This window comes from Neophocaena asiaeorientalis, unplaced genomic scaffold (assembly GCF_003031525.2).
Source record: "Neophocaena asiaeorientalis asiaeorientalis breed wild unplaced genomic scaffold, Neophocaena_asiaeorientalis_V1.1 scaffold474, whole genome shotgun sequence".
Taxonomy (NCBI): Eukaryota; Metazoa; Chordata; class Mammalia; order Artiodactyla; family Phocoenidae; genus Neophocaena; species Neophocaena asiaeorientalis.
In genome coordinates this window covers 559,440-579,005 of record NW_020175391.1, presented here as the reverse complement: position 1 = coordinate 579,005, position 19,566 = coordinate 559,440, and the positions used below count along the sequence as shown (strand labels likewise).

Here is a 19,566-nt window from a genome sequence, read left to right as displayed (position 1 = left end):
ACAGGCTCCGGACACGCAGGCTCAGTGCCATGCTCATGGGCCTAGCGGTTCCGTGGCATGTGGGATCTTCCCGGACCGGGGCACGAACCCGTGTCCCCTGCATCGGCAGGTGGACTCTCAACCACTGCGCCACCAGGGAAGCCCTGAACTTTCGACATGAGAGAAAAAAAAATACTACAAATCAACAGAGGCTAGTCTAATAGCAAAACACACTATTTCTCTAGAATCAACCCTCAACTTATTCAGTAGCTGACAACATTCTCTCCCCTTCTTGATTCCTAACTACTGGTCATTTCACTGTCAATTACAGAACTTCCATTCAAGGGAAGAAATAGCAGAGGGGGAAAAAATTCCAATTACTATCCTATCTGAGATTAGTTATCCACAGGAAATTAATTCACTTTGTAAATTCCTTCTGATAAATTAACTTCCTTCAGCATACAACTACTAATTTTTATAAAAGCCTCAAGTAGAAAATGAAATCTGCGTTTTATAAAATGATATAATTCAGTTCAAAGAAAGACACTTTTTATTACTATTTTTTTTTTTTTTTAATTCTCCACCTGCAAGTTCCACTGTTCCATCTTTCCTGGCTATATCTAAACCTCATTTGAACTCCCACAGGTACAATATGTGAAAAATTCACTGGCACTTGCTGTTATCATATATTGCCTTATCATATTAGTTGGCCTTCCGGATACTTACCTCACCAATTTGACTAACAGTCATTCATTCAAAATTTACCAAGCCGGGTCCACCACAGCCTGGGGATACAAATGAAGAAGAGAAGCCAGAGTCCTACCTTCAAGGCACTCCAGTCTGGTGTGAGAAATCTAAACACGCTTTTAGTGCCCAGTGGGGTAGGAAGAGGTATTAGGAGCAACTAGTTTACCTTGATGGGTCAGGGAAGTTTCTCAAACTTAGTCTTTAGGATGTGTAAGGCTGGAGGACAAGATACATTCTAGGTAGAATTAAGATCCTTGAGCTTGGCACCTTTCTTTTATACTTTTAAAAATTCTAAACAGGCCTAACAAACTGCTTGGCACATAGTAGATGCCCAACAAATATTTGTGGTTCTAAATTATTCATGGTAGTCCATGTGTGTGGTTAACTAAGAGCTCATCTATATCTAAAATAGGCTGGTGAATATTTATGGGTTTCAAATGTCACCATTCACCCCATAGACATGTAAAATAAAGGTCTATATGAACAAATACATTTGTACAGCTGTCTGTTCACTAAGAATAGCTTCTCTTTTGCTGTAATTTTTTGTTTTTAAAGTACTTTCACAAATATGGCCTCATTTAATAACAATTTTAAAAATTATATACCCTTTGAGATTTTTAATCCCCTCTTTTCTGATGGAAAACACATACACAGAGAGAAGCTTACAAAGCTTGAGTGATACCCAGATAGCAAGGAGCTTGGACCTACATATTCTGAATTTGAATACAGGGTTCATATCAGTTCTCCAGGGATTTATAGCAAAATGAAATCAGTCTAGCCATGCAAAGTCCACAAGGTGAAGAACTCTTTAATACTTTGCTTTTATAACTACTATCCACATTCACCCACACTGTCTTCTAGCCACCATCACCCTCCCCATCCCCCAGCAATCCTGCCAACACACACCTATTTCTATTTCCAGGTTAGAGTTAAGAAGCAGAAACTCCAACCCAGGGTATCCTGAGCATTATTTGGGTCTCATTCATTTGTATAGGTTGTACCTTTTGTGATAATAATTTCTCTTTTAAAAGCAAGCAAGCCTCTGGTGGCACAGTGGTTAAGAATCCATCTGCCAATGAAGGGGACACGGGTTCGATCCCTGATCCAGGAAGAACCCACATGCTACAGGGCAACTAAGCCCCTGCGCCACAACTACTGAAGCCCACGTGACTAGAGCCCATGCTCCACAACAAGAGAAGCCACAGCAGCGATAAGTCCGCACAAGGCAACGAAGAGTAGCCCCCGCTCAGCACAACTAGAGAAAGCCTGCGCACAGCAACAAAGACCCAATGCAGCCAAAAATAAATAAATAAGCAAACAAACAAACAAATTTATTTTTTAAAAAAAGCAAGCAAGCCTCATATTTATGCACATAAAATTAGTTACAAGCATATAATACAATCTGACAAGTCTAGTCTACCTAGTTATACACTTCTAATAGTTACACAATTAACATTTCACATTCAGGTCTTATTTGGAACAAGGCTGGTGGTAAGGTACAGAAAGTCAGTCTATTTTCCTTGTTTGGCACTCTAGAATTATGGACTTTAGAACTAGGATATCAGAGATCATTTCATTCCATACCCTCAAGTTACAGATAAGAACACTGAGAACCAGGTGAGTGAGATTAAGTGACTTGCCCAAAGCCACACAGCTAACTAGCGAGAAAACTGTGTATAGAACATAAATCTGTTAACTCCCATTCCAGAAATCGTCACTTGACTGCATATATACTGATAACTTTCAATTCTCCATGTAATCTGCACTGTGGATTGATATATGAAAATGTCTTTTCCTCCTGCCACCCAGATAAATCTCTTACTTCTACAGATGTATATCAAAGAAAAAAATGTGTACCTGGGAAATTCAATCACTTAAGCAAACCATATTGGAGAAGGGAAATCATCTATAAAGAAAATCATGAAAACATGCTCAAATCATCATTTTTGTTCTGATCGTCACCACTAAAAATATAAATTGGATTTGAAAATACTGTATTCTTAGCCTTATATCCCTAAGGTCTGAAGTTCTGTAAAATTTAAGTTTTATAAAATTATAAAATTATGTATGACATAGGGAGAGATTTTTTCTTTTCTATTGATAGTTTGAAGCTATAATACACTTCTCATACGTTAAGAAATCACAGCAATAACTAAATTTTGAACAGAATAAAACATAAAAACCAAGAGATAAAGCACCAACCTTTAACACATTACTTCTCCTTGTCCAAAAATGTAAAATACCTGGAAGCATCAAAGCAATCACTTTCCTCGCGTTCACATTTATTCATGTTTATTTGCAGAAAAGCTACATTTCTTCTTCCTCTCAGGAAGGGCCACCATCAGCACAGAAGCACCGAGGTCACACAACTCTCACCTTATGAAAACTTTAACCTCCTGACTCAATCATTCAATAAGCACTTATTAAGGACCCGCTCAGTGCCAGGCAGTCTGCTAAGCGGAGGGGACACATCATGCATCAACTAATAAGGCATTATCCCTGCTTTCTAGAAGTTCATCTAATGGGCTGGTTCCAGAGAAAACCCTAAGATCAGTATCAGCTAACTTCCTTTATTCAACAAAGATTTACTGAGTGCCAGGCCTAGAGACAGAAAAGGATGGCAAGGAAATTTTTACAAGTAAGAGGTTTTTTCAAAATTTACTGAACAAGTTGCTCTTTTGGATTATAAAAATCACATGTTCTTCTCTAAGAACACCAATCATCAGAAGTTGACTGTAAAGGCTTTTAATGATAACACCTAACCAAATATTTTGGTCAAAGGCACTGTTTCCTCAATCTTCCTACACTGGGAGGCCAGGCAGATACTATCCTGGACCAACATAACTTTGTTATTTATTATAAGATCCATAATATAGGAGTGTGGTTGATCTTACCAATAAACTGGGATGAGTTGTTTCCTATGTAGACAGATGCTTCCAGTAAAATGTACTATAAGCCTCTAAGGTCAAACAGATGATGAATCCTGTTAAATTTTCTTGCCACCACAGAGCACCAGGTATAGTATAGGTAACCCTTCATGAAGACATAGCACCAGGCCAAGTTTTCAGGGTGTCAGGTATCTGCTTTTCCTTCTCCCTTCCAGAAAAACTACAAAAGGTATCAATTAGTACACAAGTCATCTGGCAAATATCCCATTGTCCTCTGAGTTCTTCTCCTTGAAATTAATCCAGGAAACCAACCCCTGTAAAAATGAATCCCATTCCATTAATATTTTTAATGTTATTATTAGTAATGATGGTGGTGGTGATAGCAACCACTAGCTTTGTGGTTCACAAAACACTTTCAAATATATTATCTTATTTACTAAAAAAAATGGAGGGGATAAAAGGAAATATCATAGGCAACTATCTCAAATATCAAAAATCAAACCCAGTTTAACTGGAATCGAAAAGCAAGCATTTTTAATTCTACCAACGGGTCAAGAAGTTATTTCTATCAAAAAAGCAAAGGGTTGACTCTAGCAAAGCAAAATCACAAATACCCACTTATATGCTAGGCCTAACTGATTCAATTTATAAATGTTAAGTCTCAGCAAGAATCTGATATTATAAATCTTTGTTACCCCAACCCCTTTCCCAAATGCTTTACCCACAGGTAAAGGCTCAACAAATACTCTTCTAAAGAAGGAACAGTTAATGATGAGGAAGCTGCCCTAGGAAGACAGTGATAATACTCAGCATTCAAGTATCTTTTTAAGATTTAACTAACGTTTACTGTGCACCAAGTCAAGTATCAAGCACTAGGCTAGACACACCCACATAAATCATCTCATTAACCTCATGAGCCATGCCCAGATATTCCTGGAATCCAAATACTAAATTGACTGGATCCCCAATACTAAATAGTTTTGACACTTACAAACTTGATCCCACCTTATTAATCCCTAGAATTCAACTCCTACTGGAATTTAGCTCAGTAAGCATCTTTTAATGCTTTCTGCTAGGTAATGCTCATGAAAAAACTCCCTGTGCCTGTTTTTAAGCTCCTAACTCCAGAATACCACTCATTCCAGATATGGCACATGGTGATAATGGCCATAATCTAACAAGTATTCTCTTGGATCACACTTGCTAAAGAATAAATCCAAAATGCTAACAAAACTGGATTTCAGCTGGGCAGAAGACATTGAATATTAACAGTCTTCTCAACCTCGAGTCTATTTTCTAGTCCTCTGAATACAGAAAGTCTTCTCTATTTGAATGAACTGTGGAAAGCAAGTGTGACCCAAGAGTCACATACTCATCAGAAAGAACCAAGGGAAAAAGAAAAAAACATTCCAACTGGCATGACCACATCACAAGGTTAACAACACATTACTCATCATTGTGCTACAAGAAAGAACTTGTAAGTGGGCAAGGAAGTCAAGGAAACAAATAAAACTCTCCCAGTGCTCAAAGCACAAACACATCCAAATGCCAAAGCAGGTCTCACTGTCCAGTTCATGCCCAGGTATGAGTGGGTTCAGAGAGAGTGGGTAGAGGGGAGGGGAAGAGAGGAAAAGCATTACTGTGCAGGTGTGCTTGCCAGCACCAAGGCAGATTTCTTTCTCAGATTCATCAAGAGCCTTTTTAAAAAGAAATACTGGGGGAACCCACCTATTTTTATAGCTTGATTTGTGCAATTACAGAGAACATGTAGTACATGTAAACAGCAGCATATTGTATTGATAATAATTGTTGCAGACATTCCCTTTGGAATCCATCGGTTCTATACCTAAATCCTACCTCTGCCACTTTCTTGCTATGTGACTTTGGGCAAGTTATTTAACTTCTCTGTGCCTTAGCAGGGACCTCATCTGATATTCACTGTGATATCCCTCAGCACCTTAAACAGCGCCTAAATATTCTGGTGAATTAATATTTTATTAACATAGTAATAAATACTTTGGATGAATTACCTGCAAGCAGGTATACGAATATCTACCTAACTTACGGAATTGTTATCAGTATTAAATGAGGTGATTATATAAAACACTTAGTATAGCTCAGGGTAGGGTCTTCACTATTAAAGAGCAAAGTTTTCTTCCCTTTATTCCCCAGGCAGGTCACAAGTTATAAAAGAAGAGTCATGGCAAGGATTAAAATGGGATAAGAATTGTAGAAGCCAAACATTGGAATATGTTGACTACAAGGGAGCTAACATAAAATTCAGGAATATTTAATCTTGGCTGAAGAAATTACATAACAGTGCCAGACCCTTATAGTAGATACATAGTGTTAGCTGATCCAGAAAATGCTATTTTGCATCTGCAGGTATCTGTTACCAGATAGATAAAAGCCTGGTAGAAAGGAAAAGGAAAGGAAAGGAAAGGGAAAAAAAGGGAGTAAGAAGGAGTCACGGGCTTCCTTGGTGGTGCAGTGATTGAGAGTCCGCCTGCCGATGCAGGGGACACAGGTTCATGCCCCGGTCCGGGAAGATCCCACATGCCGCGGAGCGGCTGGGCCCGTGAGCCATGGCCACTGAGCCTGTCTGTCCAGAGCCTGTGCTCCGCAACGGGACAGGCCACAACAGTGAGAGGCCCGCGTACCGCAAAAAAAAAGGAGTCACATCTCAAATATACCTGACTACATATTTAAAAACAAAACATAAAGGATTCTTCAGAAGGCCATTCAATTCTCTAAAAACACACCATTAGCAAAAATACCCTATTGATTCACAGTATTTACTGCCCTTTTTAGGTAATAAGATCTGTGTAAGGAAACTGTTCATTAACTGCTGACAGGGTAAATAAGCTTGAAAGATTTGGGTCCAAAACTCTCCTCCTCCAAAAAGACTAATGTGGCCTTTGAGACTACTTCACCTATAGTTTGTAACCAAAGCAACCTAACTACATGCAGGGAGAAGGACTATTTTATCTTGAAAATTGGGGGTCAGAGAATATATGCAATTAAATTCAAAATCTGAAAGAATCTTTTTCCTTGACTGTGAAGAAGTGAAACTCAGAAGAAGATGGCTCTAAGAAACCTAGATCACTGTTACATTACGAGCCTGACAGAAGTATACACATTTAGCGCCTAAATATAAGGAAAATCTATGCAGAACTGAAACAGCTTGTGGTTAAACCTCATCATAATGTGGTCTTCAACTTCCCATTTCACTTCCAGGCATTTGCTCTGTGTTTTTAACCACCTGACCCACCTCCTCGTAAGCCGTATGATATAATAGAAAGAGCACTGAACAACAGTCAAAAGAATGGGCTCTACACCAAGTTCCACTACTTACAAGGCATGCACACCAGCCACTTAAACTCTTTGTATTCAGTATTATCTGAGTGTTGGGCTAGACTCAGTGCTTGCTTCCACCAGGGTATCCCTTTGGAGAGTAGATCAGAAACCAACCAAATCCAGCTCCCCTGCTGCTATAACCCAGAATAAAAACATGAGCATTGTTCTTATCTATCCCTTTCCCATAAAAGCAGTTACCAAATTCTATTTAGTTTTCTTCAAATCACTTATATCTCTCCCCTTTCTCCATTCCCATCACCCCTGTAGAGACTCTTTTGTAACAGTCCTCTAACTGCTCTCTCTTCCTCCATTTCACACCACACGGCTGAATCAATTTTCCTAAAATACTAATTTATATATACAATTCCCTGCTCAGGAATTTTTCACTGTAAGGATAAACCAAACTCCTTGGCCTCAGATTTAAGGCCCTCTCCAATTTACCTAACTCTCCAACTTTATTAATCTCATTGCTCTCCTAGGTGAAACACTATGTCTACTTGTTCTGCCTCCCAAGCAAGATGGGCTCAGCTCAAAGTTCTCATACTTTGAATGTTTCCCCTCTATAATTACCCAGTCTTCTCTCTTCTCTAAGGCCTAGATTATCCTAAGGGTAAAAACTTTCCCTACCCACTCCCTCTAAACTTCTGTATAACTCTATATAACTGTACCCCTCACTGGACACGTAATGCCCATGACTTTGTATTACTACTTATCTTTTTATGCAAACATTCAGTCTTCATAACTTACTAAGTTCTTGATAACTTTAACTCTTTCTATACCTGAGGCCTAACTTTTCAGAGGGCAGATATCTAACAAAATGTTTGTTGTTAAGGGTAACTACCTTGAACAAGTCATTTAAATATTCTGGGCCTCATTTTCCTCACCCAGACAATGATGACAATATGTAAATTTCCTTTCCATTCTAAAATGCTATGTGAGATTATACATAATACTACATAGCCTGTATTTCTTTTTTTCTAAATATGTGTGTGTAAATATATAACACTATGTCCTATTTTAACCCAGAATATATATTCCCAAGGGGCCAAGTCTCCTACTACTTGTTTAGTTTATTTATTGGGTAACACTTCCTTGGCATCTCCTCAGAGCATCTTGTCCAAATTCCAGTACACAGCAGGTGTTCAGTAGAAAGGAATTTATAGTCTCAGCCAGACAGCAAACATCAAGGGAAATCTGCGTAGATGATTTTTTTCAATCTTAATTTCCATAATGAACTAGTATATTACCAAAAATTACAAAGATGATGTGAGAGAGAAGGAACTTAATATTAAAATGAGAGGTCACCTTGTGTCAAATAGCTAGGAATTTATTTTAGGCATCCAAAGAAACTAGGATGCAGCCAATCTTAAGTCTAACTCTCAAATTCTATTTGCAGAATTCTGAGGAGTGTGTGAAGTCTCTATCCCTAGACAGTAAACAGGGACCAAGTATTCTTCATATCAGATAATCTTGTCCTTAGTACTAATGGAAAATTTCAGAAAATGAAGAGTCCAAACACTCAGCCAGGTGAGCTCCTAGTTCAAAGAAGATGAAAGCAAACACTCACAAAGGAACTCATTAGAGCCTTAAAGTTTTTAAATGAGAGCATGCGATCCAAAATATTTTTGTTAGTAGCATTATATTTTCCCATTGTCTTGCCTCCATTCCTCACTTGGGACTATCTTCATGTAAATATCAAGACATACTCATTCTAAAGCCTCAGAGGAATTCTTTTCTTTTCCTTTGAAGTCAGTTATTAATGATTCAAAAGGCACTAGCAGACCAACTCATTTAAAATGACCTAACTTTTCAAAGAATTATTTTAGAACACAAAGCTGATACTTTCAAAGCTGACGTCTATATATGATGTTTTCCAAGTAGGTATGTGGCCTGGATACAACTTTGATATAGTTTAGGTACAAGGTTTATAAAGAATTCTAAGCGGTTTTGAACGATGAGAGGAAACAGAACCTCTTTAAATTTTTATACATATCCCTTTTTCCCATTTCTGCTCCTCTGCTAACTCTCGCTCTCTACTCTGTTTCTTTGCTCTTTCTCCTGATTTCCGCATTCCTCCTCGCTCTTACCCTAAGAACTGTTTGGGGAACTATGGGTAAGAATCTGGTGCCAGGAGCCAGGGCTCTTACCCTCTTCCCTGTTAAGTCTCCAAATATCAATAAAATCAAGGGTCACAAGCAATTTTCTCTTCGCACCACCAGATCTCCCTTATCAAGACTAGAGAAGAGACATGGGGGTGGCAGGAAAGGATAGTGGGGTAGTCATCTACTCAAAGGAACTGCAAGCTCATTAAAGCCAATTCAATCAATTATATGTAGCTACTGACAGCGTAAGTTTTCATCTCAGCCTTATCTTCCAGGTACTCTGGCCTATAACCTTCACACATTCCCCTACAATCTTCCCAAATATACTAAATGTGTGCTGAGAAATAAGAACATTTTATCAAAAATTTGAGCTAAAGATAACTACAAAAGATAATCGGCTGTAAATTAAAGTTCAGAAGTGCATTTTAGAATTATAAATAGATTTGGAATTAGCCCTCAGAAAGGTCCATAATAATGTTCTTCAGAACCCCCATAGGAAATCAAGACGTGACATGTTAAGTTTAACCACAGTTTAAGTTTAAGCAATAACCATTAAATATAAGCTTAAGCAATAACCATTTAACATAATAACCGTTAAACATAATAACCGTTTAACATATAAACATAAGTTTAAGCAATAACCATTGGTGATATTTTACTTACTTTACCTCTAAAATTGCAATTTCATTATAGTTTAACTTAACATTTAATTTCTTCCTGGTGGCGGGGAGGGAAGGGCTTCCGTGAGGCCTAAACAATGTTATACTGGTACTACACATTCCAGAATTAAAAGCTTAAAAATATTTTGCTGAGATACAATCTGGTCTCATCAATAAAAAAGGTGCTGTTAAAAGTATAAGTACATATATATGTACAAATGTGTACATTATTTAGGCTTTCTTTTTTAGAGGCCTAAGAATTCCTGTTTCTCAGCAGTATTTATTAAGTGAACAGATAGCCTGCTTTTTCCCAATGCCAATATAAATCTCCAGTGAAGGTGTCAAGACCTTGATGACAATAGCAGAATTTGATAGCTAGTGAAATGTGTCTGGCCACAGGAGCACATTGCCTCAAATACCATCAGGATCAATTCCCAGGAGTTTCCTCATTGGGATGATATCACCAATCAATTCCTATTTCATTTCTCAGGGAATGTTTGCTCTCATCTCCTACAGGAAGTTAGTCTTGACTGCTCTCAACTTTTATGTGCATTTCTATATAATTTTCAGTGCTGAATGTTTCTTTATAAGCTTTATTTTTCATTAGGGCCACTATATCACTCATAATTAAACAGTTCACCAACTCAAAGGACTGTCTTTAATTTTTTATTCATTAATTAACCATTTAGTCACTAATAGCGACTAAATGCCTACTATGTTTATGTTACTGTGGCAAGCCCCTGAGGGATACATAGATAAAAGAAACTACTTATCTGCTTTCAAGGAGCTCACAGTATAGTAGAAGAGCCATGCTAAGGGCACAAATAAACTAAAATACAAGAATATACAACCACCACCAGATCAGTACCAATAAAATGATAGGCGGATTCAGAAGTAGGAAAGATCATAGCCTGCAGGAGAAAAAAAAAAACAGGAAAGTTTTCATGGAAGACAGGGTTTAAACTGGGACTCTGATGGGTAGGATTATTTCATGAGGCAAGTGGGGAGGACAGTAGAGGAAAAAGGCTTCAAGATTAAGGTGATTAAATGAACTAGATCTACATGTACACAAATGTGAAAAACAATGTTGAGAGAAAAGGTTGCCAAAATATATGTGCAGTATGACTCTATTTATGATTTCAAAATAAAACTATATGTTGTTTGTGTCTATATTACACATTTTCTTAAAAAGTATAAAACATGAAATGGAATGATACATAACAATTCAGAACAGGATTCATTTCCCAAGAAAGAAGAAGGGGATAAGGATGCAGAGTAGGACTTTGGCTATATCTAATACCTAACAGTTTATATCTTAAAGAGAGTGAGAGATCTAAAACAAATATGACAAAATGTTAATATCCATTAAATTTGGGTTGTGGGCTCAAAATTGTGTTAGGGTTTTTTCCCCTGAACTTTTCTAAATATTTAAAATATCTTAGTATTCAAAATTTTTAAATTAAGAAAGGGCCGGGTAACTGGAAGAATAGGGGAGTCATTAACACAAAAATAATCAGGAGCAGGTTGGTTCCCCTAAACTTTAAGGGAACAGTTGATAAGCTCAGTTTTAGACTGAAGAGTGTCCTTCAGATCCCCCACCTAGTGTGCACAAAAGGCACTTAGAACAGAGTGAGGTGGAGGCTGACATATATGGACAGAAAGGAAGTTTTTATTGCCATCCTAGGTCAGATAACTGAAGGGAGAGAGAACCACCTTCCCACGTAGCTTAAATGCCCTGTAACCAAGTCATCTGCCGCAAAACAAAGCCAAGGAAACTTCCAGTTACACTGGAATTCAGATAAAGACTCACTGTGAGTAGCTATTCCATGCCGCCTCTCTCCCCACCCCTCCCCCAAACACTCATAAACAAAAACAAAATGTACCCTTGCCCACTTGAGAAAGAATTAAGAATTGGCAGCTCTGCTAAAGTGGACAGTATCCAATGCAAGGCCCTTCTCTGGAGATGTTGACAGAGCCCAGAGAAAGGAGTAGAGAAATCATAATTCAGTTAAGTTTCGATGAAGACTTACCAGTGGAAGGCATCCATCCTTCTACATCCCCTCATGTCCCAACTTTCCCCAGGGGAATCTAAGGACCTCTAAGATGTCCTCTATCCTGTTCTGTTTTTCTCCAGCAAAAAAGACTAAAACGCAAAATCCAAACTCTTACTTCGCACTTTAAACCCAAATAATTTACCTTCACAAAAATCCAACGAAATTAAAAACATGGGGAAGAAAGATTTAGAGTCCAAGTATAATGACAAATCTTGTTTTTTAGATATACTTTTTGTCGGTGCCCAATTTATCATAGCTTATTTCTTTTACCAAAGTTTCATTGGTACAATTTAAAATTAAGTTTAAAAGAAAACTTGAAGGCAACTTAGCAGGAGAGATAAATACATCTACACACACAATAACACAAATACCTTGACATTCTTCTACATTTGAATCACTATCGCTGAAGAATCCTAACATCCTATTCACACCACTCCAGGGCATCCAACTGCCCCAGGTCAAAGTCCCTGTTCTCCATGGTACTCTCAGAACAGATCTTCCTCAGTCAGACCTGGGAAAATACCACTGTTCACTTTGGACTAGTAAAAAGGACAATGGAGTGAAACGACAGAAGTCCTTCTGTCTTCTAGCTCAATGCAGTGTGGCAGAATGGAACAAACACTACAACGGGACTTGTGAGGGAATGAGAGAGGTGAGCTAACATTTATTAATCACCTACCTCATTACAGCCACTGAAGACTGAATTCCAGACCAAGCTATCACTTCACTACTTCTGTGATCCTAAGTAAATCTCAGGTATTCCGTTGGAAAATCAATGAGGGACACTAAGAAGCCTAACGGTCCCTCTAGTTCTCTGATTCCATGATTCCACAAACATGATCACTCAACAACAAACGTATTACTGTTAAACATAATAAAGTTATTTTAAAAGTCTTTTGCTTTGTTCCTCTCCAATCCACCCTCTATATACCACTAACAAAATAATCTTTCTAGAACATGAAACTTACTTTATCACCCAATGCTTAAAAAACCCTTAAATGGCTTATCATTTAGTGTAGCACAAGATAAAGCTGTCCATGATCGGCCTTACCTACTTCTCCAGCCTCTTCCCTGCCCTCCAACCCTGTCCTCCAGCCATAATAATTACTTAAAAGTTACCTGAAGAAGCCTGACTGTTTCGTTCCTTTAAGCTTTGTTCATGCTGTTTTCTCAGCCTGGAGTGTACTTCTCTCTATCATCTGTAGGGTATATCCTTAACTCATCTTTCAAGACTCAGCTCAAATATCATCTCCTCTGGGAGGCACTTTCCAACCTCTGAATGTCCAAGGCAGAATTGACCTTTAGGCCCCCACTCTGCCCCCTACATACCTCTAACACAATACCTATCACACTTCATTCCATCTATATACTGACACATCTCTCTCCTCCCACTAGACCCATAACCCCCTTGGACGCTGAGATCTTGTCTGACTCATCTGCTTCCTTAGTGCCTAAGACAGTGCTTACAAGAGACATTCAATGGATATTTGATGGAGTGGGGAACAGAGGAACGGAAAACATGAAAGGAGACAGAAAAACTCAAGTAAGATGGCCTGAAGAGTGGAGAATAGTAGTATTTATCAGTACCACTATCTTTGGCCATCTGCTCTTTCCCTAAACTCTAGTCTTCAGAGAGTTTATTCATCTTCTTGGCTACAGCTACCACATCTATGCTGATGAACTGCAAAACCACACTTTCAAGCATTATTAACCCTCACCTCTCCACCAGCTGTAGGCTCTTCTCTAACAACTGGAACACCTTTCATTTGGATGTTTCATTGCCACTTTAAATCCAAAACATCTCAAACTGAACTCATCATATTTCCCTAAGAAATGAGGAAACCTCCCTAACTTCTTTACCCCAGTCAGTATCTCAGAAACCCAGGCTTAAAATGCTATCGTTATGTTTGATTGAACACTCTCCATCATCTTCCACATCCAGCCCGCACTGATTTCAATTTTTTCCTTCACAATCTCTGTCACTCTTTCCCCTCCTTAAGCCACCCTCCACAACTCTAGCTCAGGCCTCATCACCTCACACATCCCAGCTGCTAATCTCCCTTCCCTCCAAGCCCATCTATTTCCCAATATCATCATATTACAATCCTAATAAAAAAATTCTCAGTGGTTAGCTATTTTCCATTGTTTAAGATCTAAACTTATAAGCCTGACTTTTAAGACCCTCTATAAACATAGCTCCAGACCGTCCTAACCACCTGTGTTTTACTACTATTCACTGCGACTCAGGTCAGTCTCATCACTGCCCCAAGAACATTCCAAGTATATTCCTGTGCCCAGGCTTCTGCTTGATCCCTCTCAGCTCCATATTTAAATGATTTTTTTGTTATTTGCTTCATTTTCATTTCTTGTACCTAATACAATTTTTTTTAAGATCTGGAGTAAGTCACAATTCCTCTGTGACATCACTCATAACTACCTGAGTACTCTTCTCCCAAAATACCTATGGTATGAGGTCTGTATTATGCAAATGATAATACACTTTCACACTTTAAATTTTTCTCTGGCATAAAGAGTCTCAATAGGTATTCATTCCTTCCTATTCCCCTTACTCCCAACTAGGCTGTAAATTCTTCAAGGGCACAAAACTGTCATTTTTCCTAATCCTCCATACCACTTAGTAGAACTAAATTCACAGCAGGTCACTAAAAATAACAGCTGAGTAGTCTCTCCTATCAAAAACTATTTCTTATAGTATAAGGTATAAGAGATAATCCTAAAAAACACAGTTAAAAATAATCCTGAACTAAACTGTATAAATTAAGATGACTGATTTTTCCACCTCTGAATTTTAGCTCAGAAATACTTCAGTCTCCTGACTTAAGTGGTAAATAATAATCCTGTGCCCATGACATCACAAGCACATAGTTTGGTAATGATTATGAGAAGGCTGGGGGTAGGCAAGGATGAAGGAAAGCAAGTCAACTGAAAGAACAAGGATGGAAGAACAGCTGTGTGATTTTTTTTGTTTACCTCTTAAGTGTGGACTTCTCCTCATTCTTTTTTCTTTTTTTTTTTTTCTTAAATTGGCCACATTTTCAAACAAGTTTACTTCAGGAGGAAAAAATCTAATAGATTTTCAAAGGAGCTAATATCTGAAGAGCCTCCACAAAGCCCAAGTCCTTCAAAAAAAAGCCAGCTTAATCTTCAACAATGCAGTATCACGCAGTAGGACTCTTCCAGATATTGTGAGTAAAGACTTACTCAGGCTGCAACATAGGCATCTTCTACCAATAGCTCTTAGGAATAAGGCAGACAGCCTGAGGCCACATTGGACATGCACAGATTTTGAAAAGAAATTGGTCTTCATTAACATACTCAGTATAGCCCAGTCTTAATTACCCTCATATGGACTTTTCATTTTATGGATTTCTGAGGCAAAATCTTTAATTCAAGACTGACGTTTCTTCACCATCAGTATACTTTCCTCACTATCAGGTAATTCAGGCTTAGAAATGCCAATTCATTTCATCAGTATGATCCCCAAAACACTAAAATAAGTCTGGTTTTTAAAATAATGCATTTTCAAACCAAGAAATTTCTTTCTGAAGTTCTGAATTACCTAAACTAGTGCTCCCTACAATAGCAGAGATAACTGAAAGTTCAATGCACTGGAAACATGACACTGCCCTTACCATAAGCTCTTGAAGAGAATCCAGACAAAGCCTTGAGACTTCCCCACAGGTTGGTACAACATCAGACAGTCACAAGCAGAGCTCAACATAGTGAGTAAGGTGTGTAAATACAAAAATTTCTACAAGGAATCTTATGTCTCCTGGCTGATCTCTTTAGGCCAGGATGGTCCAGAAGAGAAGTAGGAGTCACAATTTACCGGTGCCTGACTCCTTGTCCCTGAGTTCTTGGATCAGAGGGCTCAATACCTCTCATTAAATCCATCCTTTGTTCAAGGACCTACAATGACTCTATTGACCCTTTCATCAACACCCAACAGAGTCTGGCCTCTGAGTCCCCGCCACCCTCTCGCCTGCTCTACCCATGACTTGACCAACCCACATTCTCTCCAGTCATTCTCATTTATTCTCCCCACAAACACAACTTAGTCATTCATACCATCATTGCACACTGTACATTCTATACTTTCTGCCCAGAAGATCTTTTATCTCCTTTTACTCCTAACACAGAATAATTATTTTATTTATTGGAATGCTCACACCTATTATATAGATAAGGATGGAGAAGTAAATTGCCCAAGGTCACATTAGTAAAAAGTAGAACCACAAGTTGAACCAAGATCATCTAACTCCATAGCCCATGCCTCATTATGACTCTAATCCATAGCCTCCCAAGTCCATTTCAAAGTTTACTGACTCAGAAATCTTCCCTAATTTACTTCATTCATACTTTGTTACTTCGAATTTTCTAGTCTCTACATACTTCATTTGTAGCACATTAAACTTGGTTTTGTTTATATGTTTTTTCTTAAATGTTAAAGCTTATAATAGTCTGCTTTCTCATTTACATACTGCCTTCCCCAACATCATCCTTGTCCCAAGGGCAAGAACACCTGTTTTTACAACTTTCATATCTCCCCAAGGCCTGTCACTGACACTTGGAAACTGCCTTATCCACAGGAGTGTTCAGTCATTACTCAGCAAGGATTTATTACTTAAAAAAAAAAAAACAACTTCCTTCTTCTATCATATTAAAAAATCAACTAATTTCAGGCGTTCATGATAAAACTGTCCTGCGTCTGCATTCTAGTTACACAGATTTTAATTGTCTGACTTATCAGGGGCTGTTGAAAAGATTCCAGGCTGCCATTCCACAGCTCCTAAGTTTGCATAGGAAAGATACTGCTGAAGTCACACTTCAAAGCATTGTTTCAGGATTTTTCCCTTGATGGGATGAATGTCTGGCGTAAGGAGAACGTGTGCTCCCTTATAAAGTCCTCTGCCAGCATACTTAGCATGCTTGAGACATTCAGGAGCTCTAAAACTTTAACAAGTGGCACTTAGTGCCCCCGTAACAGTCTGAAAACTTATTTTTAATACTGAGTTATTCCATCATAATTCACTTAGTTACATATATATTGAATCTCAAAATTCCAAACAAAGCCTTCTGAGAACTGAAAACAGTGATGGGCTATTGGGCTGCCCTACACTTATTCCTAGAGTTTATTCACTCCTTCAATCCCCACCCCTAACCCCTGGAATAATATATGTAGTTCAACTAGGGGAAGTTGTTAAATACAGATATGAATTGAATTTGCCAGATATCAGCACTAATATTGGCACGAACTAACTCATAAATTAAAACAACAATTGATAGTCAACAGACTCTGGAACAGCATGTGTGATTTTTAAAAATTAGATATTACCCTTCAAATTAAATCATTTTCAATAGGGGTCCCAAAAGAAAGAGATTAACGAAATAAAGCTTCAGGAAAATGTCCACGTTGTTGGTAACATCACTACACAAAGTCCAACTAGTAATTAACATTCATTACTGGTCAGCCTGCCTTATACAAGTCAGTAGACAGCCCTTTCTCTGGCAAAGGTTTACTTTTTTTCTTCACAAAGGAGTCTTTGGCATTAAATGAAAGGGATAAGTCAAAGCGGGCAACAACAACAACAAAAATAGTAACAGTTTGGAAACTATCTTCCTTCCATCGTTCCTTCCTGCTTGAATGCGTACTGTCCAAAGTGGATATCTGTTCAACTCTAAATTATTCATGTTAATGGATGATTATCGGTAGAAAGGTGCCGATAATCCGAAATGGAAAAAATCGAAAAATAATCTATTTCAGTTTTGGAAAATCTTTTCAGCGTATTTATCATTTCAATTATTCCTAGCATGAGCTAATATGTGTACTCATTTGTAATCTCTAAGTACATAGTAACTGGCCACTAACTCAGGGAGGTGCTCTGAGGCATGCTGGGTAGCTAGTGGAAATTAGAACAGACTGGTATTCAGCTTCCAGATGAGCAACATCAATTTCATTTATTTTACAGTTCTGTCCAGCCTTCAAAATATCAATAGACTAGCACAGCAGGTTGGTTACTAACCTTTAAAAGAAAGGCTTGGAAAAACAATGAGGACAAAGAGTATAATTGTTTGCCCATAATGTATTCATCTGTAAATTATGCACAGCAAATGTTTAATTACAAGTCTGATTCTCCCTAGGCACCCAGCATAAGCCCCTGCTGTCTTCTCCATCCCATCAAGAATGCAATCTCATTTATTAGGAAAGAAAGTTTCTGTTTTTTAAAGTTATACAGTATAGAAAATGTTTTTTAAAGATTTAGGACTAACTATCCTTTTGGACCCGCCTTATCACTACCTCTTCTCTCTACTTTGTCCTTTCCCACTTTAGAAATAGGTTGAAAGACAAAGGGATCCAGCGTCCTCTAAGATCTAAATATACAGTATGAGAAGCCAAAGACTGAACATTACCCGTTTCTGATTTTCTATAAAGTATTTTACACATATATGTACTAAAAGTCAACTAATTTTTGCCTTTGCATTCATGAAAAGAAAACTCCCTGAAAAGCTGGGGAGAACCTCTTACAGAAAATTTCTTTGAACCTAATTTTTATGTCTGTATTGTGCCCAGAGAAGCCACCTGGGCTCCAGAGAGACTATCTAGACCGTGGGGGGATGCGGGGGGAGGGGTGGGAAAAAAAGAGGAAGAGAGAGAAGGAAAGACGGAGGGGAAGAGAGAGGCGGAGAGAGAGACTCAGAGCGCTGGTCCTTGTGAGCCGACAAGCTAAAAATACGCCGGCCCAGTAAACAAATCCCGTTCCATCCCGACCGGAGCCACACCGTTAACCTAGTAATTATGAGAAGAGGAGTGAGATCACGCAGCCCCCGGCTTACTCATCATCAGCTTCTAAAGTTTCCATCGGCTCACGGCAACTTTTCTTTTTTCTAAAGTTCATAAGCCTGCCCTAGAACCAATCTCTCTCTCTCTCTCTCTCTCTCTCTCTCTCTCTCACACACACACACACACACACACACACACTTCTTTTTCGCTCCCTTCCTCCATTACTGGACGCACCTCAGTTTGGCTATCGATAGGGGAGAACAGCTTGTTTTCTTTTCATTTTACTTTTATATTGAGACTTTAAAATGAACTTTATCCTACAATGAGGGTAGTACCCTGCACTCCTAGCCACCTTAAAACTCCACCATCTCTCCCCGAAAGTCTAGCTGACAAGGGAGGACCGTCCAAACTGCCCAGCACAGTTGACGAAGGGAGGCCACGAACGGGGAAGGGGGGCTGGGAAGGCGGGACGCAGGTGAAAGGGAGGAGTAACCGCGGAAAGGTTGGGGCCAAGCAAGGAACAGTCAGGGCGAAGAGGGGGTGCCGAGAGGAGATGGCTCAGGGTGAAATATAATCAGAAAGGAGATGGGGAACAGTGGCGATCAGAGGGTCAGAGTTTGGGAGTCTGAAGAGGCGGGAGGGGCGGGAGCAGACGGGGGAGGGTGACAAGGCGGGGGCTCCGTTACCCTCGCGGTTCCCGGGGCAAGGCCCTAGGCCGGGGCGGAGCGCGGGGCCCGGCTGCCTCTCCTCATTCCTCTGCTGTGACCCCGGGGTCCGGCCGGCCCCTCCCCCGTCGACGATGGAGGCGGAGGCGGTGGCAGAGACTGAGACCGCGGCTGTTGTTCCGCACAGGATCAGGAGCTGGAGCCAGACGGGACTGATCTGGACTGGCCTCCCCCAGTGGCTTTTTGCCTGCTCCACACTCGACTCAGGCTGCTGGTTCAGGATCGGTGGTTTTCGGCCGTCCGGCCGGAAACA

The 19,566-nt window shown here is 39.2% G+C and overlaps 1 protein-coding gene across 3 annotated transcripts in view; it reads right to left on the bottom strand.

Moving 5' to 3' along the window:
* OTUD7B (OTU deubiquitinase 7B) overlaps positions 1 to 19,543 on the bottom strand; it is a 56,391-nt gene extending 36,848 nt beyond the window's left edge. The window contains exons 1-2 of one of the 3 annotated variants that reach the window (XM_024765777.1): positions 19,275 to 19,409; positions 3,621 to 3,834 (exon numbers count right to left, since the gene is read on the bottom strand). The gene's annotated coding sequence lies outside the window, so the exon portion shown is untranslated. Of the gene's footprint in view, positions 1 to 3,620; positions 3,835 to 18,641; positions 18,660 to 19,274 lie in introns of those variants that run through there. The other 2 variants (XM_024765778.1, XM_024765779.1) reach the window with 2 other exon arrangements.
* Positions 19,544 to 19,566: the final 23 nt, after the last annotated feature.